This window comes from Lithobates pipiens, unplaced genomic scaffold (genome assembly GCF_037356315.1).
Source record: "Lithobates pipiens isolate NorthernLeopardFrog02 unplaced genomic scaffold, aLitPip1_a1.2 Scaffold_23, whole genome shotgun sequence".
NCBI classification, from domain to species: Eukaryota; Metazoa; Chordata; class Amphibia; order Anura; family Ranidae; genus Lithobates; species Lithobates pipiens.
In genome coordinates this window covers 195,024,853-195,051,652 of record NW_027507785.1, presented here as the reverse complement: position 1 = coordinate 195,051,652, position 26,800 = coordinate 195,024,853, and the positions used below count along the sequence as shown (strand labels likewise).

Here is a 26,800-nt window from a genome sequence, read left to right as displayed (position 1 = left end):
TCAAAACACAGCTATTAATCAAAAAATGTGAGAGCAAATGTAGTGTCAATCTACACATTTGCAGTAGCGCAGTGAAAAATATATAAAACATTGAATTAAATTATTTTAAATAGTGACCATATTCAAAATGTCCATCACAAATAAATGCTCTTATATCAAAAGTTCAATGTGAAAAACTGGTCAAATATCCAAAAGAGAACATAAAAAACACCATAAATCCTTCACCAAAGTGAACAAGTGCCAGTTCCACACCCTTTTAGAATGAGCCTCACCAGATTGCGTACATTTCAATCGCATGTGCAATTAATCTTGCTTTATGCAGATGACAATCCCAATCTCCTTCTGATCTCTTCAGACTGAAAATAGATGACAGCTCTCTACACATGTACCACAAGGTACCAGTTTTAATGAAAAAAGTATTGTGCTTACATCACAATTAAAAACAAATCACCTTTGACATAATTTAAGTTACATGCCGGGTGCCTGCGTGCTACGTCTCTAACCTCCACTCCCTCGTACTCACAGATCGAACTCTCAGCGTCAAGATCCAGGTGCCGTGTAGCCACATCCTCTACGTGTTTCGTCACTTCCAACTTTGCACGTTGAATTGTGCTCCTTAAAAACAACCAGATTGTCTTTTTGGAGAGTAGCCTGTATTTCTTCTGACCTTACCTGTGGGGTTTTCTTTGTATCCTGGGCAATTCTTCCGCCAGTTGTGGCTGCAATCGTTCTTGGTCTACCTGACCTTGGCTTGGTATCAAGAGTCCCGAATTTTCCACTTCATAATAGGGGATTAAAAAGTACTGACTGGCATATTCAAGGCTTTGGGTATCTTTTTACATACTTTTCCATCTTTATAAAGTTCCATTACTTTGTTACACAGGTCTTTGTCTAGCCTGCTTAGGGCATCCAAGTGAGAGCTAACAAACTAGTTGACTATTTATACACAGACACCAATTGTGATTTAAAAAGCCACAAATGTGAGAAATTAACTTTTGTGAGATACTGTAGCTATAGATAAGTCTAAATGAGATTGTACAATTAGATTGCAATGTGTATGGGAAGCTGTAGGCTGAAAATAATTAAGCAAAGCAATAAACCCTCAAAACATTGACCATCTCACCCCCACACTAGGGTCTCTTAAGCCCTGTATACACAGGCAGAATATCGGGAGACATTTGCCGGTTAAAAAAAAAGCCAATATTCTGCTAGTGTGTATGTGGTGTCTGCCCAATGTGCATCCTGGAAAACCAGCAGCCGACCGACTCCTGATGAGCGCTCTCAGCCAATGGCAGAGAGCGCTGATCAGAGTGTTCTGGCGGGGGGGGGGGGGGTTCCCCCTGTCAGAAGACAACAGCTCAGCGGGAGAGATCGCTGAACTAACCAGATGTGACAGTTTTTTTGTGCAACCCGTGGGGTTGCTTGAAGGGAAAAACTGTAGTGTGTACCTGGCGTAAGGCTACATTCATCCAGGCAATTAGATGCACATGGAGCGATTACCTGTATTTAGGGACTTAATCTACCTGCATCCAAGACCAAACATCTGTCCCTAACTAAAGGTTATCGCTCTATGTGCAGTTACATGCTGACAGATGCTGCCGCTGTCAGTCTGTCCTTCAGTTTTTCCGTCTTACTGGCTGCAGCTGTTCGCCTACACCTGTGATTCCTGTCACATGAATTTGCATATTTTTGCTGCAAGAATCTGCTGTCTCTTTCTAATCACCTGTGTGATTGTAGCATAATATACAATTAGGAGGCTAGTAAGAAAGGTCCAGGTACATATATTATTTTATTTAAATATACGTTTAACTATTTGTTACTTGTCACTTTTGTGGTGTTTATTAAATATTTGGGCTTTGTTCACACTAATGCGATTTCTGGTGTGACTTGAGTTGCACTGAATCTCATGATGATAGAAATCACATTGCTTTCAATGGTGCTTATTAACATCAATGCATAAGGGTGCCATTTTGGAAAAGGTTTCTGTACTACTGTGGCATGATTCCAGCATGATTTTAGCCCCATAGCATATGCAAACCACTACAAAGTAGCATCAAAGTAGCATCTAAGTTACATTACATAATTGTAATGAAAGTCAGATCAAAATTGGATGGCAGCAGTGTGAACCTAGCCTAAGGAAACAAAATGTTTTTGCTAAGGTTGTCAGTGTCCAGGTTAACATGTACAACGTAAGAATAAAATCAGCCTGGGTACTTTCATGTTGAATAATTCACTGCTGTGTCAAACAATCAATCTAGAGCAAACCTATTACTAACCAAATATGACCTCCCCATACAGACACATTGTTGCCAGGCACCCTTCTATGAGTGGTGGTGTTGACCATGTCCCCATTAGGGATAATCTGCAAATTCAGGGCAGCCCTGAGTTCAATCTGAACCCAAGCTGTTCGCCAAACAGGTAAACTAGACAGACAGATTTTGCCAGGACCTCCCAAACTTTTGTCTGAATGCTGTTCATTATGTTTGTCATTGGGTTTTCATCTCTGGATCATGTGAAGACATTGTATTTACATGGGACAATGTGTTTTTTGTTTTGTTTTTTTTAAATAAAGGAGTTGACACTGTGTGTGTGTGTTGTGTGATTTACTTTGTCATTTTTTTACTATGTGCCCTTACTTATTCACATGGGGGGGTGCTTGACATCTGGGCCCCCCATATTCTAAAGTGGCTTCCAGGTTTCCAAACATTTTCCCCTCATGGCCCCCAGGACTAGATATGTGGGGGCCTCTGAGACAGGGATGTGGAGATGAAGGCCCTTGTCCCACATTATCATGGCCCTGGCAAGGTACCCTCCCTATGTTGAAGGCCTGGGGTGGTTCAGGAGCCACACACTTGATACCCCTCCCTTTCCTGGCTAGCTAGACTGCATGCCTGGATAAGGATCTGGTATGGAATTTGAGGGGGGAGGCACACTGTTTTTCTTTTTTTGGGGCAGGTTTTGCATGGACCCCCCCTTAGAAACTAATACCAGACAACCATCTAGGACAAGGAACCAAAATACCCAAAAAAGGGTCTGCTGTGTATTTTGAGAGGAACCCCACGCAGTAACGCCATTGGGGTCCTCCCAAAATCCACATCAGACCACGATAAGGGCATGCAGTCTTATTGTGTGCTTTCTCTGCCTATACTGTATATTTGTTTCTGTCAGTGACCCGACGTAAAGACATAAACTATACGAGTCAAATTATCAGCATGACAGCCAAGCAGCTAGCATTTTTATAAGGAGAGCCAACACATGTTGTCTACATATCTCTCTCTCTCTGAAGACAAGTTTTCTTTCACAATGCATTTAAAATCCCAATTGTTCCCAGTGCCTTGACCTACACTTAACACCTCTAATAGCAATAAGAAAATATGCACACCAGCATAAGCTTTTCCATATTGTGGTCAGTACACTGAGCAGAGGGAAGGGGAGGTCAAAGTACAGTTGTCACATAACTGCTGTGTCTCTCCAAAGTGGTTACATTGTGTCCTGTAATCTGATGAACTGTCTGTGACAATGATGACAGCGAGGACTGTCTGCAGACTGTTGTAGTCTATGAGATCACTCTTACTCGTTTCTAATTTAAAATGATGCTGATATTATTGTGAAAATCTGGAATCAGAGAAAACAAATGTTTTCTGCTTTATATTTGTTGCATCCTTTCTCTGGACCACTGACTTATAAATATTACAGTATACTATGTCTGAGAAAAATAAAAAATACATATTCAGTGCTTCTCTGCCATACATGCATGCTTTGTCTTTTAAAAACAGTTAAAGTGCAGAAATAATTGACGGATCCTGCCAGAAATCCCGTGAGCTTTTAAAGTCCTGTGCTAAATCAACAATTCTGAATTTTCTGCTCTAAAATCCCAAGCAGTGTTGCCCTGCCAGTGATGTCTGGGTTCTCCCCTTCTGGACTACAAAACACCTCCCTCCTGTGTTATGTAGATTGTGTTATGTAGGCAGTTTTGGCAACTCACTAGAGGAACCCATGATGTCACTGGATTTCTGACAGGATTAACAAGAATTTTTTTACATACCTGCAGCATACTTAATATTACCATAGACATAAAAAGGAGGGCAAATAAAAAAAAATAAAAAAAAGTAATTTTGTTTTAGGATGATGTGTATTTTCTTTGAGATAAACTCAACATATGAGTATAGCCTCAGATTCACATAGATTGAAATAAAAGTACAAGTACCATCATCCAGAATTCATAATGTAGAAAAATTAGCTGGTATGCAAGTGCCAGGGCAGTTGCTCGTACTCACCCTCAAGCAGTTACATCCAACAAAACTGTAAGTTGGACTATGCCGGTACTTGATAATCACCAAAGGACAACAAAGTAATACAATTTTATATAATTTAATAAAGACACAAAGAAACACAATTACAGACAATAATGCATTAAAATAATAGTGTGTACACCACAATTAATGAACTCCAAGCGGGTTGCCCCCAAAAAGAATAAAAAAAAAAGGGGTTGCACAGGATTTCCTCAACTAGTTTCGCGGGGGGCTGCTTCATCAGGAGGATGATCTATAAAATAGATGATACAATTAAATAGACCATAAAGAAAACAGAGCATAGAATAATCAAAATGTACATATCAGGTTACAAAAGTTATTATAAGGAGATCAGCTCACCCCCACTATAGAAACAGGATGCAGACGAGAGGGCCCATTTGTTCCTCTGGCGGCGAACATGGGGGATTGGTTAGACAGACACTAGCTGAAAAAGAGTTATTTATTTAGGATGTTAATATAGGAAATGTGTCAATAAGTGTTTACACGCTTAGGTGTAACCAGGTGGCCCGAGCACCGATCAGTGAATGTGACAAAGTGGGAGGAAGGGTAAGAGGGGAGAAAATGGAAGGGGGAAGGAGGGGGAAAGGGGGGAGGGAAGAAGGAAGGGGGGGATGGGGGGAAAGGGGGGAAGGAGGGACAAGGGAAGGGAAGAGGGGGTGAGGAAAGGGATGTGAAAAGGGAGGGGGGGGGAGAGAAGGGAGGGGGGAAGGAATGGGGAGGTATATAAGGGGTGACCGGAGAAGAACGAAAAGAGAAGAAGGGAAGAAGAGAAGAAGAGGAAGAAGGCGGCGACAGCGACAAGACCGGGCCAACACTAGTAAAAGAGCTGTAAGAAGATAGCGGAGGCCCGGCAGAAGAAGCAAAGAGTGGGACAAGACCCCGGAAGTCGGAAGAAGACCCCTGAAGTTGGAAGAAGACCCCCGGACGGTGGCAGCTGTGAATAAGAAAGCCGGGCTCCTCCGCTAGTAAAAGAGCGGTAAAAGAGCAGAAGATAGCGGAGGAGCCCCGAAGTTGGAAGAAGACCCGCGGTGCTGTCTAATAAAGTACTTTAAAAACTTGTGTTGTGTTTTTTTTATTAACGCTTTTTTCCTCAGGTGAATGATTAGGGCTACCATGTACCCCATACTCATTCACATAGGGTGGGGGGCCAGAATATGGGGGTGCTCCATGTTGCTCATCAACATGGGGACAGGGTGCTTTAAGGAGGGGGGCCTGGTATGGTTCAAGAGGGGGGTGCTCGCCCGTCCCAACCCCCTTTCCTGACCGGCCGGGCTGCGTGCTCGGATAAGGTACTGGTATGGACTTTGGTATGGATTTTTTGCTTGAAAAATTAATCAGAACCTTAAATGTAAAAAAAAAAAATTCTGAGCAGAGGCCTTAGAGAATAAAATGGTGGGTGTTGCGATTGTTTCTTGTAACACAGTATTTACACGGAAAATTTTCAAATGCATTTTTTTTTTATAAAAAATACACTTTAACCATTTCAGCCCCTAAGAATTGACCCCCTTCCTGACCAGAGCACTTTTTGCGATTCGGCACTGAGTCGATTTAATTGACAATTGCGCGGTCATGCTACCTGGCTCCCAAACAAAATTGTCAGCCATTTTTTCCCCCAAATAGAGATTTCTTTTGGTGGTATTTGATCACCCCTGCGGTTTTTATTTTTTGCGCTATAAACAAAAAAAGAGCAACAATTTTGAAAAAAATTCATTATTTTTTACTTTTTGCTATAATAAATATCCTCCAAAAATATATAAAGAAACTATTTTTTTCCTCAGTTTAGGCCGATACGTATTCTTCTACATATTTTTGGTTAAAAAAAATCGCAATTAGCGATTATTGATTGGTTTGCGCAAAAGTTATAGCGTTTACAAAATAGGGGATAGTTTTATGGCATTTTTATTAATATATATATATTTTTTAAATGGCGGCGATCAGCGATTTTTATTGTGACTGCAACATTATGGCAGACACAGCCGACATTTTTGACACATTTTTGGGACCATTGTCATTTATACAGCAATCAGTTCTATACAAATGCACTGATTCCTGTGTAAATGACACTGGCAGTGAAGGGGTTAACCACTAAGTGGCAGTGTAGGGGTTACGTGTGCCCTAGGGGCGTGTTTCTAACTGTGGGGGGCATGGTTGTGTGTGACAAGTCACACTGAGCAGAGATCAGTGATACTGTCACTAGGCAGAACGGGGAGATGCTTGTTTACATTAGCATCTCCCCGTTCTTCCTCCCCGTGAGGTGATCGTGGATATCGGGACCCGCGACCTGACTCACGGAGCTTGCTGTGGGCACCTGCTGGCCGCCTCTTAAAGGTCAACGTACAGGTAGGTGATTCTGCCTGTACGAGCCCTTCTGCCGACGTATATCTGCGTGAGGCGGTCGGCAAGCGGTTAATGGATTTTAGTTAAAAAAAACACTATATATATATATATATATATATATATATATATATATATATATATATATATATATACTGTAGATAGATCGATAGATAGATAGATCTCTATCTATCTATCTATCTATCTATCTATATATAGATATATATATATATATAGCTATATATATAACCCATTTTTTGGTAAAATATAAAAGATAATGCTATGCAGAGTAAATAGATACCTAACATGTCAAGCTTTAAAATTGTGCACGCTTGTGGAATGGTGCCAATCTACAGTACTTAAAGGAGTTGTAAAGGCAAACTTTTTTTTTTTTAATGCATTCTATGTTAAATGTACTGTATATTAAATGGACTGTAGTGCAAATCTGCAAAAAGCACTAAAAATGCATAGGTGTGAATCCAGCCTAATAATCCATCTAAGGGCTTGTTCACACTTGGCTTAACAAATGCTCCTATAGCGTTAATGTGGGCGTTAGACTCGCTTTAATGAGCTTTAGTATGGGCATTAGACTGGCGTTTTGAAAGCATTAATGATGAGGTAAAAATGCTCCCCAAGTGCCCTATGGGCAGTTTGAAGCATTTGATGAGCTTTAAGGCACCTTAAAACAGCTCCACAAATGCTTATTCCATTACAGTTAATAAGCTATTCTTAATGCCCCGCAACCACATCACAACTGCCTGCCAGAGCGTTTTTGAAGTGTTACCATAGACTTGAATGGGTGGCATTGAAAGGCTTCAAACGCCTCCTCACTCAACATGAGGCTTCAGTTTTGAAGTGACATGACACTAACGAAGCGTTAGTGTCACACAACTGTAATGAAGCATGTTTTGATAGTGTGAACAGCACTATGTGCTGTCCACTGTATCGTTTGCATAGGCATTTGAGGGGTGTTTTTAATGCCTCTCAAATGCCTGTTATTAATGCCAGTGTGAACTCAGCCTAATGGCCTGTTTTTTTTTTTTTGCATGCTAGTTGCATATCATAACTGGAGAAGTTAATAAAGTTCAGAAAATTCTCGTACAACAGAATAAAATATCGGAAGTGATGTAATGTGTTTTAGTGTATTTGTATTGTATTTTTGGATGGCAACTCTATGGATTAATCAATATCAATAGGAAGGGGGAGTTTGGGACTTTAAATGAGGCACAAATAATGTACCTTCATTCCTGATTCAGGTGATATTTTTCACATATTTATATATTTTTTCAGAACACTATATTTGCAATCATCCCCACACATGTGGAATGTGTTGTGGCAATCGAGTATGTTATGTGGATGTTTTCATGGCTGGGGCAGGGTCCCTTGCCTCAGCTCCGGAACAGACAACCATTTTGGGGTCCCATCTTCCTTGATGCTAACCCAGCACAGTGCTTTAGCCAACCTGTGAGTATAGATCTCTTTCTCCCTATGAGGTTCTTTCTCCCCTTACGGGTAGAATATATTACTAATACTACATATCCATTTGTATTTACAGTTTATTTCTGTACCCAACTCCTGATGAATGGCATATAGCCATGAAATGCGTTGATTTTCTTTGGGTGCTCAGTCAAGTCTGGCTCATGATCTAGTAGTTACTGGCCCTTATATATCCTTTATACATTCATAATTCATTGAGTACTATGTAACTATTTATGTGTATGTGCATCTTTTCTTGTTTCTACAACAGCTCTGTTGCATATGGTGTACCAATGTCTGTTAATGGGAAATATCTTGTATTATATCCACAATTAATCATGCTCAATATTAATATTTTTCACCAGATTGCCAAATGCCGTCTCTGTGACATGTTACTTATTTGTATTTATACCTTTTTATCAATATTCAATACTTCTCATGTGTTGTCAAGCTTAAACATTTGTATCCATCATGTTCATGGCATGTGTGTGTGTGTGTGTATGTATGTATATATACTAGGGCTGTGGAAATTAAAGATTAATTCCTCGATTAATCGTTAATTTTCTTGATCGATAAAAATTCTTTCGATCGGTACTCTGCCAGCTTCCGGGTCTTCAGGGAGTTGCATCGTAGATTTGGTGACGTCACGAACATCAACATCACTGGACTCCTCCCCCCTTCCCCAAGTGCCTCCGTCTGCTAACGAAGGAAAGCCGGGAGGAGTCCGGTGACGTTGGAGTTCTGATTGAACGTAACACGTATGGGGGAGGAGCTATGCATGACGCATGGCGTCACCCGCTGCTGCCCTATGGAACTAACACAACAGTCGGCTTTACATGCTGTGTTTTTATCATCTTTATGTGAGTAGTTTGTGTTTGAACACAAAAATTAAATCTTATACTTAAGTGGGGAGCACCCATGACCTGGCGTCCTTGCTGAGATCTAAGGAGACATGAGAGAAGTTTATGGTCCGTATGTACCTTTTTGATACCTGCTTGCATGACCACCTCTTTGCACAGGGGTCCATGCCATAAGGTGAGAGTGATTAGACTGGAGGTGGAGGGATTGTCACGCTACTGTGGAAAAAAATTACTTAGGTCAGTACTACAGTTTGAATTTAAAACGTATTTGTGTGAACTGTGAAGTTAAGTCATGGATTGTGTAAACTAACTAGTGTTGGGTGATTGTATATAGTGTATACCCCATTTACCATTGACTAATGCAGAGTTGCAATGCAAGGAGATCAGCTAAAAGTAGTTGGATCTGTATGTGCGCTAATTAATCAAAATGAGTTGATTAATCGATTTTAAAAAATGGATTAATCGAACACGAAAATTTTAATCAGTAACAGCCCTAATATATATACAGTGTATATATATATATATATATATATAAATGAAAATACTTTTTACTTGTTTCTTACTATTGTTACAAATAAACAATGTTTACCAACCATTCTACCTCCACAAGTCAATTGCCTCATCTAAAGTCCCATAATCCTTTCTTATTTAACTGTACTGATTGACCACTTGCCAACCAGCCGCCACAGTTATACTGCAGCAGGGAGGCTCTATTGCGTGAGTGGGCGCATGCACGGCGCCAGAGCCGATGTGCACGGCCAGCGGCAGTGATGTCTGCTGGCTACCCGTGATCACTCCACAGAGAGGCAGAATGGGGATCTGCCAGTGTAAACAAAGCAGATCCCTGTTCTGTCAGGGGAGTACAGTGTGATTGTCTGTTCCTAGTGATTAGGAACACCGATCTCTCTGTACTCCCAGTCAGTCCATTCCCCCCCCCCACAATTACAAACACCTCCCTAGGACACACTTAATCCCTTGGTCGCCACTAATGTTAACCCCTTCCCTTTCAGTGTCATTTATATAGTAATCAGTCCATTTTTATAGCTCTGATCGCTGTATAAATGTCACTGGTCCCAAAAAGTGTCAAAAGTTTCCGATCTGTCCTCTGCAATGTCGAAGTCCCACTAAAAATCGCTGATCACTACCATTACTAGTAAAAGAAAAAAAAATGCCATAAATCTATCCCCTATTTTGTAGACACTATAACTTTTGCATAAACCAATCAATATACATTTATAACATTTTTTTTTATTTTTTTTTACCAAAAATATGTAGAATACATATTGGCCTAAACTGATGAAGAAATTTGTTTATATATTATTATTATTTTGGATATTTATTATAGCAAAAAGTGAAAAATATTGTTTTTTTTTTTTTACTGATGGTCTTTTTTTGTTTATAGAGCAAAAAAATTATACTGCAGAGGTGATCAAATACCATCAAAAGAAAGCTATATTTCTGGGAAAAAAGGGCATCAATTTTGTTTGCGTACAACGTCGCAAGACCTGAAGAAGACAAGCTTGTTCCTTGTCAAAATAAACTTTTTCACTGAGCATTCACCTTGGAAGTGTTTCATCTCTGGGATTATATGTACAGTATCTTATGCTTTGCTGTTATATGAAACACAGACCTGGGACCAGCAAAGGAATGCTGATGAATTGCAATGCTTCTGCTGTATTTTCCCAAAATGCACTCCTTTCCATTGCTCTGAGCAGGGGGGTTGTGTATGTGAGGCACTGGCTGGCTGGACTGTGGATGTATTCTCACTTATATACATGATGAGGAATTCTTTATATATGTGAACTAATTAATGCTTGGGTCTCTCCCTCTTACTCTTTCATGTGTGAGAGCCTGCTGCTGGGAGGAATTCTAAGTGCTGAAAGAACACTAAGAAGGTACAGGTGCTGCCTGTGTGTTTTTAAGAAACCCATTGAGGAGACCTCATTAGATTTGGTTCACACTGCCGCGATCTGAGATCCGACTTGTGAGACCCCAAGTTGCATGACATGTGAAATCTCATGTTAGTCAATGAGGGCTGTCTTAATTAGCACTACTGATGTTGTTCTGACTTTAGAAACGGTCCCTGTGATACTTCAAGATTGCTTCTATCCAACTTGTACCCCTCCCGTCACTTCTAACAGTGATCCCGTGGTGAATCCGCCAAGGGGATAACTTTTATCTGAAAGTCCAGCACCTGAAAGAAAAGAAAATACATCTAGCTGCAGCCATAAGCCTGGTATTTAATGTCATACATATTACATATTTTCCCAGTTAGGTGGTCGGCAAGTTGTTAGATAACAAAACACACTTGGTAGTTGCTGTTGAGGCTAGTGTCTTACAGCATTGTGACTTTTTTTTAAAGTTTAAACTGGACGTTTTCTGCACTTTATAAACGGCGTTGATATTTGGCATCTCGATTCCAGTAGAATCTCTTTAATGATACCTTATTATTCATCAAATTGTTGTGTTTGTTCAAAAACCAAAGATTGGATATCCAGTTCTGTTAATGGCTTTATATCTAGGTTATGAAGTATCCATAAATCCTTGGCAAGCATTGTTGAATAAAAAGCCCGCCTAGATTATCCCCTTGCAACATGAACATGAACTTCTAATTTGTATATGTACTTCCAAGCAAGTGATAGCAATAATGTGAAAGACCCCAGCGGTAATATGTAAGGCCGCGTACACACGCGCGGACTGTTTGCCCAACCTTGTTCGTCAAACAGTTTCGGCAAACAGTCCGCTCAAAATTTGCATGAGCGGACTTGCCCACACACGAGCGGACTGTTTGACGAACAAGGTTGGGCAAACAGTTCGCTCAACTTTTGAAATGAACGGACTCGCCCACGTAAGGAGGAGGCAAATCCGCCCATTTCGAGCGCGTGTACAGGTAGGCGGGGCCCGCGAGGGAGACGTCGCGGGCTCCGCCGCCTGGAATGGGCTTAAAGGGGAACCCCAACGCCGAAAAAAATCGGCGTGGGGGTTCCCCCAAAGTCCACACCAGACCCTTGTCCGAGCACGCTACCCGGCCGGCCAGGAAAGGGGGCGAGCGAGCGCGCCCCCCCTCCTGAGCCGTACCAGGCCGCGTGCCCTCAACATGGGGGGGTGCCTTGGGGAAGGGGGGGCCGCGCGGCCCCCCCACCCCAAAGCACCTTGTCCCCATGTTGATGAGGACAAGGGCCTCTTCCCGACAACCCTGGCCGTTGGTTGTCGGGGTCTGCGGGCGGGGGGCTTATCGGAATCCGGGAGCCCCCTTTAAGAAGGGGGCCCCCGGATACCGGCCCCCCACCCTATGTGAATGAGTATGGGGTACAATGTACCCCTACCCATTCACCTGTGAAATAAAGTACAAAAAAAACACAACACAGGGAAAAAATATTTTATTGCACAGCTCCGGGGGTCTTCCGTCTTCGGGGGTCTTCTCGCCGGACTCCTCCGCTATCTGTGTGTAGCTCTTTTACTAGCGGAGGAGTCCGGCTTTCTTCCTCCCCGCCGCCGGCCTCTTCTCCCGACTTCGGGGGTCTTGTCCCCCTCTTCGGTTCTTCTGCCGGGCCACCGCGCCTTCTTGTAGCTCTTTTACAGGCGGTGGCCCGGTCTTCTGTCGCCGCTGTCGTCGTCGCCGCCGCCGCCGCCGCCTTCCGTTCTTGTTCTTCTTCTTGTTCTTCTTCTTCTTCTCCTGGAGATGTTGACTCGACGATCTCTCCGGCCGGAATGCCAGGGACACGCTCCGCTGCCACTTATATAGTGACAATGGGGCGGTGTCACATGGTATATGTCACATGGGTTGGTCACATGGGTTGATGTCACATGGGGACTATGACATCGTAAGGGGGCGGGGTCACCATGTGACCAACCCATGTGACATATACCATGTGACACCGCCCCATTGTCACTATATAAGTGACCGCACAGCGCGGCTCTGGCATTCCGGCCGGAGAGATCGTCGAGTCAACATCTCCAGGAGAAGAAGAAGAACAACAAGAAGAAGAACAAGAACGGAAGGCGGCGGCGGCGACGACGACAGCGGCGACAGAAGACCGGGCCACCGCCTGTAAAAGAGCTACAAGAAGGCGCGGTGGCCCGGCAGAAGAACCGAAGAGGGGGACAAGACCCCCGAAGTCGGGAGAAGAGGCCGGCGGCGGGGAGGAAGAAAGCCGGACTCCTCCGCTAGTAAAAGAGCTACACACAGATAGCGGAGGAGTCCGGCGAGAAGACCCCCGAAGACGGAAGACCCCCGGAGCTGTGCAATAAAATATTTTTTCCCTGTGTTGTGTTTTTTTTTGTACTTTATTTCACAGGTGAATGGGTAGGGGTACATTGTACCCCATACTCATTCACATAGGGTGGGGGGCCGGTATCCGGGGGCCCCCTTCTTAAAGGGGGCTCCCGGATTCCGATAAGCCCCCCGCCCGCAGACCCCGACAACCAACGGCCAGGGTTGTCGGGAAGAGGCCCTTGTCCTCATCAACATGGGGACAAGGTGCTTTGGGGTGGGGGGGCCGCGCGGCCCCCCCTTCCCCAAGGCACCCCCCCATGTTGAGGGCACGCGGCCTGGTACGGCTCAGGAGGGGGGGCGCGCTCGCTCGCCCCCCTTTCCTGGCCGGCCGGGTAGCGTGCTCGGACAAGGGTCTGGTGTGGACTTTGGGGGAACCCCCACGCCGATTTTTTTCGGCGTTGGGGTTCCCCTTTAAGCCCATTCCAGGCGGCGGAGCCCGCGACGTCTCCTTCGCGGGCCCCGCCTACCTGTACACGCGCTCGAAATGGGCGGACTTTCCGAGCGGGAACAGTCCGCTCATTTCGAAAGTACAGCGGACAAGCCCACACACGGGCGGACTGTTTGCTCAAACACAGTTTCAGCGGACAGTTTTTCGGAATTTCCGAAAGACTTTGTCCGTCCAACTGTCCGCTGAAACTGTCCGCTGAAAGCCCACACACGAGCGGACTGTCCGCCCAAACACTGTTCAGCGGACAAGGTTGGGCGAACAGTCCGCCCGTGTGTACGCAGCCTAATAGTTATGGAACAATCGTTTCTCGACCTTTTGGCTAAAATCAAGTGTAGTATCTGTTCTTATCAGTGATCTAGTGGAGGTTCTGTGTACTCATTAGACATGTGCAGTTTGCTTTCGTTCCGAATTAAAATTCGGACAAATTTTTGTTATTCGGAAATTCAGAATCATCCAAATTTCCGAATTAGAATAGTACCAAATTCAAACGAATCCGAAATAACAAAATTCGAATTAAAATACTTTTCGAAAACCTTTTAGAATTCAAATAATTTTCAAATTCAAATTTTGAAAACTTTTCGAATTCAAATAGTTTTCAAATTCCAAATGTTTTCGAATAGTTTTCAAATTTCCAAAGAGAAATAAATAATAAAAGAAATAGAATAAAAAATATATATTTCTATTCCTTTATTTTCTATTCTATTTTATTCTTTTTGGAAATTGGAAAACTATTCAAATTTGAAAAACTTTTTAAATTTAAAAACTATTTGAAAACTTTTTGAATTTGAAAACTATTCGAAATTGATTTGAAAACTTTTTGAATCGATTCGAAAACTAATAAACAAAATGTATCCCGAAAATTTATTAAACTAATGAAACTAATTTAACTACCAAATTTATGTAAATATGAAATCAAAACTAAACAAATTTTTTCATTCTGCACATGTCTAGCTGTTTTTCTCTCTGGATGAAGGGTGTTAGAACTCAGGCTTGCCCTGATGTCTAGAGGGAGGATGTGTGGCCCTCAGACTCCTTCATCCCCTGCCCCTGTAGGGTCTCTCTTTGGGAGAGCCCCTCGACCAAGTACTTGATGGTCGGCTTTGGCTGACCTAGAAGAATGGGGTCTGCTGGGCCTTCTGGCTAGGCAGACAGTGGAAACCTGTCAGGAGCCTTGCGCCCCGGGGGATCAGAGTAGAAGTCCTACCCCTTTGGGGGTGGAATAAAAGCACACCCTTACATGCACATTATAGTGTGTGTTTTCATATGCACATTTTTTGTTTACATACAGGTTTTTGCACCACCACAGACTTAAAAAAAAACAAAAAAAAAACTTGCCTTTCAACCAATAAAGCGACAACACTCTATGTGGTAATGGTAAAGGGAATGCGCATAATGATAAAGTCACTTGATATAGTCAACATTTGATGAAAGAATTGAAAGAATTAATTAATAATGAAAGAATTGAAGCCTTGAGAATTCAATTGCATGAAATTATCATTTTGATGGACAATTGTTTCATTGTTGAGAAATCAAATCACATTTAAGCAAATTCACCTTTACAATTTCAATCTCCACACAATTAGCAACAACAGCGAAGTGAAAGGATGTGCCTAAACAATACATTCCATATCCATCTATTCAGGCAGACCTCCATACTACAGAACATTTGGTAAATTCAAATGAGATTGTACCATCAGGTTGTAATGTGTATGTCCAGCTTTATATACATGCACAGCATAATTAACAAAATGTAGTGCACAACAACGGGAATAATCTGTAAACATTCATCACCTTATTTGTTTTGTTTTATGCTATGGTAAGGTATTCAACATTAAGAAAAATACTTCCTAATTGTGGAGAAATAAAGTGTTGTACTTTGTGGGTAAATTAATGATTGAATTTGAGTAAATAATTATATCATAGGCTAAATGATATAGACAAATTACCTTTTGAAATCGTTTTATATTTTTTAATAATTTGCAACAAATCAACAATGTTATGTTGAAAATTATTAGACTCTCAATCTGGAAGATGATAATACTTCCCATACTCTATCTGTTAAAAGCCCTACCCATTAAAATCCCAGAAATCTTCTTCACAAAACTCCTCACAGTACAAAGAAACTTTCTCTGGGCTGACAAAAAACCAAGAATTAATTTCTGACTTCTAACATTACCCAAAAGCAGAGGGGACGCAGGGTTACCAGATTTAAGAAAATACCATCAGGCTTCACATATTACCAGATTAATAGACTGGCACTGCCGTGGTCCAAATAAAGATTGGGTTCAATTGGAAAGCAATCTGTCTTCATACCAAACCCTCTTATATCCATGGTCCCTTCACTCCAAGAAAAACAAGCAAATAAACCACCCACTAATGGCGAACACAATCCATATTTGGCACAAAATAGCAAGCCCACATAAAATTGCCTCCATCCCAGGGCCTCTGACACCAATCGCCAACAAACCTGATTTTAGGCTAGGTATGCACCATAATATACCACATGACCTTCTCACCTCTCACTGCATGGCTGGCTCGAACATTAAGTCATTTGAAACACTCCGCTCTGAGGTGGGTGAATCATTCCCCGGCTTTTGGTTTTATACGCAACTGAAGGACTTCCTGATAAACAGCAAACACAAATCCCACCTCCCATTGACGAACTTAGAGACCCTAGGCCTTAAGAGATCACAGGTAATGAATACCACATCTCTTGCATACACTTGGCTGAACCAAACGCCATATACAGATAATTATAAACATAAGAAGTGGGAACATGATCTCAAAATTAAGATTTCTGAGAGGCAATGGGAAAAGGCGTGTATTATGACACACAAATGCTCTTTGAGCTCTAGATACCAGGAAATATCCTACAAAATCCTTACACAATGGTATATAACCCCACAGAAGGCCGTGGGGATGGTTCCGCTCAGCCTCGGACATATGCTAGCACTATAAGTCTCACATCGGATCATTTTTGCACATCTGGTGGGAATGCCCACCCATCCTTGCCTACTGGGACGAAATTAAGACCTGGATAAAACATATCATGGATACCAAACTAGAACTAAACGCAGCTGCTTGTTTGGTTAACATAGTCCCCACCACTCTAAGCAGATATAAAAAGTCACTCTCAAGACACCTACTTATTGCCGTCAAAAATCTCATACCCATTTACTGGAAATCTACGAAAGTCAAGGATTGGTTAAATAGAGTACAGTATATCTATAAAATGGAAGAAATTGTAGCCATGAAGAGAGAAAATAGCTCAAACTTCAATAAAACATGGCAACCCTGGCTGGTATTCACTCTCTCTTCTGAATACCAATCACTCATTCAGTGAAATGTCCACTCCTATTAATTCTTAACATTGCTGTAATTTCAGAAATAAATGAGGTCTATATAATTAATGCTACCAATAATTCCTGGGCATTGAGGCCCCCCCCCCCAATCCCCCAATCCAACATATACTAACCCTAACAACCTCCTTTAGTTTATCAATCCATATTCCGTTTTTCTTACTCTGATGTTAATTGTAAACTTTACAATCTGGCATTTATTATGTCATTATTCAGACACTATATAACAGTTGCAAGAATTGTACCCATACCAATGTCATTACTTTCTTTGATATAAAGAGTTTTTACTGTAAACCTGAATTTGCCTTAATAAAAACCTTTGACTGAGAAAAAAAAAAAAGAGAATTATTTGCCAAATTCATGCCTTCCAAAAATATAGAGCTGTCAAAAAATAGATATGGAGATGTCATTAACTATTATGTTACATTTTAAAAGCAGCAATCACATTCACTTTAACATATGACAAATTGTTTACAGAATATTAGAGACTTTTCTAAAAGGAGGGGACAACAAAAATGACCTGCCTTAAGGCTAGCCCTGTGATTGAAACCTTAGAGAACCATACTGACAAAAGGGGAAAGAGGGGATGAGTTTTCTTTATTGATGAATGTTTGTAAACTTCGGCTTGAGCTACTGAGCTTTGTGAACAATGCGTTATTTATTGCAGGAGGTAAGGAAAAAATAAAAAAGTTTAAGGGCTTTTTCACAATTGACTAAATTTATAATGCTTAACAAACACTCCTATAGCGTTAGTATGGGCAGTAGACCCGCAATAATGAGCTTTAGTATGGGAGTTAGACTGGCGTTTTACAAGCATTAATTATGAGTTACAACTGTTCCCCAAATGCCCTATGGGCAGTTTTGAAGCATTTGATAAGTGTTAAAACTGCTACACACACGCCTATTTCATTACAAGAAATAAGTGAATCTTAATGACCCGCAACCACACCGCAACTGCCTGCCAGAGCATTTGCAAAGCGTTACCTTAGACTTCAATGAGAGGCATTGAAGGCTTCAAACACCTCCTGACCCAACATGAGGCTTCAATTTTGTGACGCTAACACTTCATGTTTTGATAGTTTAAACAGCACTGTGTGCAGTCCATTGTATCATTTGCATAGATGTTTGAGGGGCGTTTTTAATGAGTCTCAAATGCCTGCTTTTAATGCCAGCGTAAACTTAGCCTAAGGCTGAATTCACACCTATGCATTTTTAGTGCTTTTTGCATTATGCAGATTTGCACTACAGAACGTGTTCCATAGAAATCAATGTTAAATGGACTGTAGTACAAATCTGCAAAATGCAAAAAGCACTAAAATTGCATAAGTGTGAATCCAGCCTAAAAGAGCCAAAAGCCATTAGCTGGATATAATAATACATGGTATTTGCATACCATATTTCCTATTTACCTGACTTTAAAAATATAAAAGTTTTGTTGCAGTACTGATCATAAAAAACAAAAAATAAAATATATATGAAAACCAGTATACATTCCCTGTAAGCAGTACTCTTCTGCATGTGCACACTGTAATTTTCATTGAAGAAGAAATCATTATGCAGTTTTTAATATCACAGTCATTCCATGAAAAGCATTTTATGTTAGGCATGTAAAAGATTTGATTCCTGATGCTTTCAGTCCCTGTTAAATGTCCCCAGCAATATAAGTGTTAATAAAATCTAGACTTGTCAGCTAGAGTTGTTCAGGAATGTTTATTAAATCTTTCCCATTTCTAGCCTAAAGTGCTTTCCTGATCACACAATTAGCGCCACACATGGGACAAATTGAGTAAGATTTGGGTGTTTTAGGGGATTCCTGTAATAAGTTGTGAGCTCTATTTATGATGTGCTAATGAAAGGCAGTCACCCCCTAACACTCCACTAATGCACTTCACATCAAGCCAGCAGCAGCACCAAATCCTCTTTACATTATGAGAGCGAAGATTAAATTACACTTACAGTGTGAGCTGTAAAGCTTTATGGATCCTGTAGTAATTCTCCTAACTACACCATTATGTAGAGCGCAAAGATTTCTTTGCAAGTCAAGAAATAATACATCAAGGGAACATTTACTGCTACAAACAGCTCTGGTAAAAATGTATCTTGTGTGAATTAAAGCTGAAACCTCTTTATGGGAAGACACAGAAATTCACTTCACTTTTCATTTAAGCCTTTCTGCCCTGGTTTATAGATGTCGAACCTTCACGGTCTTATTCCTGGATGGCTAGCGTAGCGCGTTATAAATGAGTATAAATTTCCACATCTGACGAGCACCTCGCGGTCTCATGCCTAATGCGCAAAGTTAGGGAACAGCAGGTAAAAATTTCACAAACATCCTTATTTATGATCTTGTCCTTGGTCATGGAGGTAGGGGGCGAAATTTCAATGTACTAAAATGAAAAGTATGATTAAGGAGATAGAGCGTGTTGACAAGGATAGTGGCCCGGCTGCCTCCATTCCCTGCTGAAAATATATAATACTTTTCTGACATCAATTTTAGATGGAATAGACATAGATGTGGTTTGGAGGAAAATGTAAAAAAATGTTTGTTTTTTAACCCTTTTCCTTCTACAGGAGAACTTCAGTGCAATGTTGGTTGGTGGTGGATCTTAATGAATTAATAGTCACACATAGTATTATACCCAGATTTACCATATGAGGTTAGAATGCCACTTTGTGTTGGGGTAACCAGTCTAAAGCCTCGTACACATGATCGGGTTTTCCACCTGAAATTGTGTGATGACAGACTGTTGGAGGAAAATCTGACCGCTTGTATGCTCCATCAGACAATTGTTGTCAGATTTTCCGCTGAAAAATGTTGGATGGCAGGCTTATAAATTTTCCGTGGACAAATGTCTGTTGTCAGATTTTCCTATTGTGTGTACACAAATCCGTCATACAAAAGTCCAAAGTACAAACACGCATGTTCGGAAGCAAGGACGAGCTGGAAGCAGTCGGTCTCATAAAATAGCATTCGTAATGGAGAATTAACATTCGTGATGCGGCAAATTATGAAATCTCGAAATGCAGCGCACATTCTCTTCTTATTTAATGGGATAATAATGAAGCAGCTTTGCTGTTGATACTGACGGAGTTGTGCCAAACGTATTTTTTTCTAGTGATATCAAGAATAATATTATATATATTAGGGCTGTGGAAATTAAAGATTAATTCCTCGATTAATCAATTAATTTTTTTGATCGATCAAAATTCTTTTGATCGGTATTCACCTCTCCGCCGGTTTCCGGGTCTTCAGGGAGTTCTGTCGGAGATCCGGTGACGTCACGGACATCGATGTCACTGGAGTCCAGTGACGTCAAAGTTCTGATTGAACGTACTGCGTACGGGGAGGAGCTATGCATGACATCACCCGCTGCTGCCCTACGGAACTAACACAATTGTCGGCTTTACATGCTGTGTTTTTATCATCTTTATGTGAGTAGTTTTGTGTTTGAACACAAAAATTAAATCTCATACTTAAGCGGTGAGCACTTAGATCTTTTCTTTCTACCCATGACCTGGCGTCCTTGCTGAGATCTAAGGAGACATGAGAGAAGTTCATGGTCCGTGTTAAACCTTTTGATACCCACTTGCATGACCAATTGTTTGCTCAGGAGTCCATGCCATAAGGTGAGAGTGAATAGTTAGACCGGAGGTGGAGGGATTGTCACCCTACTGTGGAAAAAAAAAGACTTATTTCAGTGCTACAGTTTGAATTTAAAATGTATTTGTGTGAACTGTGAAGTTAAGTCATGGATTGTGGAAACTAACTAGTGTCGGGTGAGTGTAAGTGCATACTCCCAAACTGTAATTTGAAGTAAAACACATAGCCAAGTATTATTCTACACAATTGTTTTTTATTGTACATTATTCAAAAACTTAAACAAAATAAATTAGACATGCTATCTGCCATATAAATCTAAATAACTTAACCAAAAAGTGTATCCTTTGCATACAAAAAGAAACAAAATATAATAAATAAAATCATAGTTAAAAAAAAAAAGAAAGTTAGTAATTGAACTGAAAATCCCCAAACCAGCGGCCTTGTTGGGGGTCTTGTGACGGGAATTGACACTGTCCACCATGCTGCTGTGGTGGGTGGGGTTGCTGTGGTGGGTGGGATGGCTGTGGTTGCTGTGGAGGTGGTGGAGGTGGGGCATCAAAATCTGAAATGTGGGTTTTTGGTGTAATTTATCCTCTCCTCCCTTGTTGAGGAGCTGCAGCATGAGTTCCTCACACATTCTCCTTTGATCCCTATCCATGTCCTTTAACTTATTTGACGCCAGACACCCAAATGCCTCAGCTGCATCTAGGTCCATCCTGATGGCACTAGTGGCCTGGCTGAGGAAGGCAGCTGTGGCCTCGTCCAGGTTCCTGCTTTTCCTGGCCATTTTAGCAGGCAGATGTAGGGGAGGGATCTGGGACTCCGTGTGGCTGCTGGCCACAAGCTCCTCCTGAGTGATACTTTCCGGTGGATGAAAATGGGACATTATTCGTTTTGGTTTTTGGTCATCAATCACACACAATTTTGATCTCCTGACTGTTTCAATTTGAATGTGGACAAATGGAAAAGCTACCATTCTGACCCCAGCATTTTTCATTCTTGTACAAATCATTTTTGGGCACTACTGTCTATTTATATGGAAACCACCTTGTTAAGGCAGAAATATTTGAACAATAATGTCTAGTTATCATTTGGATACAAATATTTTCAGCAATGCTATACCTGGGTCAAGCTGGGCTCCTCCACATCTTCATCCTGTGTAGAAGGACTAGGGTGGACCTAAGGAGCTGTGGCCTCAGCTGATGTGGAAGGGAGTGTTGACAGCAATCGCCTGAGTACGGTCTGGTCGGTCAAAAACCTGGGCTGTGGTAATACCACAGCCCGGGGACATAGATATCATCAGCTGATGCTCCAGATCTCTGTGAGTCCTGGACCTTCTGGAGCTCTCTTTTAAAGGTACTCCTCAGATTGGAGATTTTGGTCTTGATATACATGATGTCTGCCCTGGGTTGCACTGGTTTGACCAACACGAGGAGTTTTTCCAACGCTGCCTTTCTTAAGATTTTATTTGAGTAGTCTCGACTTTTGACCTTCCACACAGACAGGGCAGCTCCTGGTACAGGTCAATGAAGAGTGGCAAAAAATCTGGCGATGTAAATTGATCAGATGCCTGCAAGACAGAACACAAGATAAAACATAATGTCTGGCATAACTCATAAACTGGTCCTAATATAGGCCTCAATCTAAGCAGTATAGGCCACTAACCACCTATATCCTAATTTCCATTTGTACCTTAATTTTCTGTCTCCTTTCATGTGATAGCGATCATTGGTCCTCCACTCCCAAATCATTCCTACAGCCGTTACATCGACCGTGCGTCATAGCTTTATATACACTGCACATGCATGCAACACACAAGGCGGAACATTTGGGAGGGACAACATGGCGGATTCTGCAAATTCTAGGCTTAAAGGAGGCACAAGGCCACCAACATGAGCAAGGATGAGATGGTGGAGATGGTGCACCTCCTTGAGAAGCACGACTATGACTGCAAGCTGCGCAACTACGAAAGGCCCAACAGCCGAAAGGATCTCATTTTGGAGAAGGTCATCACCATTTTGCAGTTAGAATTTTCGGTGCAATGAATGAAGGACCAAATCAGAAAGCGATGGTCTGAACTAAAGCACTGCGAGCAAGACCAGATGGAGTCCATTCATCACATAATCAAAAAAGTAAGCAATATTTGTATCTAACCAATATGTATATGTGTAAATTAGCTGTCTTTATATGTGCTTTCTCCAAGTAGGTCTCGATAAATCGAGATAATGTTTTCTCTTTTCTTTGTCTGAATTTGTATTTTAAAAGTTAAATATAAAGCAGATATGAAAAATTTTAAATTTTTGACATGTATTTATTTTTTTAAACTATTTTTTTTCTCTTCTCTCAACAGAGAGGCAAAAAAATGAGGCTACAGAGAAGCCACCAGAGTGGACGAAGGGAGGCAACAGGGGAGACAATAAGGCCATATCTCCCCCAAAAACATAAGTGAGAACTTCAAACCTATTCATTTAGACACCGATTATAGGTGGGCCAAATTCCATGGGCTTAAACCGAAACTTAAGGGGTAAGGAACACTTTCTGGTTGCATCAGGGCCCGTTAATGCAGCCTTGCCAGTGTAGATATGGATAGAGGAAAGGGATCACCGTCACACAGAGTCAAACCCTGATAGAATGATCATTATATATCCCCTATCCCATAGGAGACAAGAGGGGTGGAGGCAACTGCAGGAGTTTTTTCAATGTTGGTGGTTGTCCAGTGTTTGCCCTCTGTAAAATGACATCACCTTCCCTTTTTGATGCATTTTTCACTGAAAAAAAAACAGTGCAGCATGGTGGAGTCCACTAGTCAGGAGCAAACATTGTCATCAGACCAAGTCCAAGATTGGTCAACTAATGCAGCAAAATGGATGCTGAAAACAGATGTGACTTGGGGTGGCTTAATGAATGGTGTATTTTTTTTTGTTTAGAGGAAAGTGAGTGTGGTCAGCTCAACCAGGATGTTGTTTTTGAGGCGTGGGATCTGACACTTGGACCCAGCACAGAGCTTGCACTTGTTGACGTAACATCCCCTTACACAAGTCAAACAGAGGGCCAAAGAGACCCAGAAGTGGAAGAAACTATTTATGAGCCTGTTATTTGCACAAGTAATGCCGCGTACACACGAGCGGACTGTATGGCGTACTTAGTTCGTCATACAATCCGACGGACAGTCCGTCGTACTTTCGACTGAACGGACTTGACCACACACGGATGCACAAACAGTCCGTCGAAAGCTTGCGCGATGACGTGTACAGCACGTACGACGGGACTAGAAATAGGAAGTCCAAGACACAGCAAAGCACCCTTCCGCCGTGTAAATCCTTTCTGGGCATGCGCCATTCTTAGTCCGTCGAACTAGCATACTGACGAGCGGATTGTCAGCTGAAACCAAAGTACGACAGACAGAATTTCGAAAAATCCGAAATTCTTAGTACGCCGGACTGCACGCTGAAAAAGTCCGCTGAAGCCCACACACGAGCGGATTGTCCGCTGAAATGTGTTTCGACGGACTAAGTACGCCATACAGTCCGCTCGTGTGTACGCGGCATTAGTATTCTTTGAATCCGGATTCAAATGCGTATGCACGTCAAGTGTTTAGATGTCCAAACCAAACACCCACTCCACACATTAGCATTAGTATGTAGTGCCTTAACATTAGTATGGAGAAGGAAAAGGTGGAAGGAGACGGCAGTGTTGCTAGGTACCTGAGTTTTGTAGACCCAGGCACCAGGGCCAAGATTACAGAGTAGTTGCAGTGTGTGCATTCTTAGTAGTGTAGGTGTCTGAAGGGCAAGCAGGTTGCAAGCAACAATAGACTGGCTAGGTAAGTATTTCTAGAAATTGACTAGTAACTTTATGATAATTCTCTATGTAGAGCCTCAGTCACTTGACCATTGTTCCCTTAATACTTTTTCTCTTCTTACAAGGTCACAAACTTCCAAGATGCACAATTGGCCGAATGAGTGCAGATATGATGCAGTGTTTGAATGATCTTGAGCAAATAACAGAGGCTGCCACTGCTTTACAGAGAAGAATACATGATTCTGTAGACATGCTTGCCAAATTTTAAGTTCAATTTGCCTGGGCTGAAGTTTCTTGTTCAACATGTTAGCTCCTGTTTGCACTTTTCATATTTACATGTTTTTAGGACTTTTAAGCCCTGGTTCACATTGATGCTACTTTGAAATTGCGCTACTTCACTTGAAGTAGCATGATTTCTAAGTAGCAAGGTCAGTGAGATTTCAGGTGCTACTTGATAGACATTTGTGTGGCTTCATGCACAGATGTCTATTGAAGTCACACCTGAAATCAGCAAAAGTAGTGCAGGAACTAGTTTTGGAAAATCTGTGTCATGCCGATTGGAACAGTGCTATTGCCTCCAACAGGCTGCGAATTGTCATGCAATTTGATCTCTCAAATCGCATGACAAATCGCTCCAATGTGAACTTAGTGTTTCTCCACTCCACTTCTCTAGGTGCACCAGCAGGTCCAGTTTTATGTATTTTTCGCAGTATAAAAACGACTGTGATTTGCTAACCTAGAAAACGACAACATCACCTGTGCCAAAATCAACATATATAGAAAACATGACCTGGGAATGCATCTTGAGAAGGAGAGTTGCGAAACACTGCCCTAAGTAATGTTAATTGTAATCTTTTTGTGTTTTGAAGAATCGCAAAGCCAAAAATTGAAGATGCCCAAAAATTGTGCCTTAACCACTTGCTGACCAGCCGCCATCATTATACGGCGGCAGTTCGGCACGATCCCAAGAGCCATCGTAGCTATATGTCAGCTCCTATAAGAGGGATACCAGGCGTGCGCGCATGTGCCCGCTGCACTACTGTGGTGATGACCGCCGGCCATGAGCGATTGCGGGCACGAGAGGTAGAACAGGGACGTGTGTGTGTAAACACACAAAACTCTGTTCTGTTCTGAGAATCCCTGTTCTGTTCTGAGTGGAGATGCAGATCATGAGTTCCTAATAGCTAAGAACCACGATCTCTCATCTCCTATAGTCAGTCCTCTCCCCCTACAGTTAGAACACACAGTCAGGGAACACAATTAACCCCTTGATCGCCCCTTGTTTTAACCCCTTCCCTGCTAGGGACATTTATATAGTAATCAGTGCATTTGTATAGCACTGATTGCTATATAATTGTGAATCATCCGATGTGTCCACCATAATGTCGCAGTCATGATAAAAATCGCAGATCGCCTCCATTACTAGTAGAAAAATAATAATAATAAAAATGCCATAAATCTATTCCCTATATTGTAGACGCTATAGCTTTTGCACAAATCAATCAATATACGCTTATTGCGATTTTTATTAATACAAATATGTAGAAGAACACATGTCAGCCTAAACTGAGAAAAAAAATAGCTGTAATTTTTTTTTTAAAAATGGGCATATTTATTATAGCAAAAAGTACAAAATATTGTGTTTTTTTCAAAATTGACGCGCTTTTTTGTTTATAACGCAAAAAATAAAAAACACTGAGATTATCAAATACCACCAAAAGAAAGCTCTATTTGTGGTAAAAAAAAGGATGTAAATTTTGTTTGGGTACAGCGTCGCATGACAGCACAATTGTCAGTTAAAGCAACACAGTGCCATATCACAAAAAGAGCTCTGGTTGAGCAGCCAAATCTTGGGGCTGAAGTAGTAAAAATTCTTATTTGCCTCATGATCCCATTCTTAAAATGTATGTCTTTCCCTACACATAGTTTGCTAAAGCCCCAAAACCCATAGTGTGTCAACATGTGCTAGCTCGCATCATGGGGTATCAATGGACGTGACCAAGTACCGAAAGGTGGCTATGAGCCTTTGCTCTGGAGTAAGGGCAAGCCCTGTGCATGTGTCCTGTTTCTTAATATAGGGGGTCAACAATGCCAAGAGTTGGTGAAAGCAGGGGTCCATCACCCTGGAGATAATTCCTAAAATCATTAGGATTATTCTCCTGGAACTCCTGGCATATGACAGAATTGGTCAAGATTAAGCAACCAATTTTTGGTCCAAGAACTCCTCCTCCTCCTGTTCCTGGACTGGACTTGGGTCAAAGCAATAACTCCAAGGCTAATAATAGCACGTTCTCTCCTCCGATTCCACAACATGGCTGGTTGACGAACAGCC

General features: G+C 41.6%; 1 pseudogene; it reads left to right on the top strand.

Moving 5' to 3' along the window:
• The first annotated feature begins 14,006 nt into the window (after nucleotides 1-14,006).
• LOC143928560 (U2 spliceosomal RNA) lies at nucleotides 14,007-14,179 on the top strand (annotated as a pseudogene).
• The last annotated feature ends 12,621 nt before the right edge of the window (nucleotides 14,180-26,800 follow it).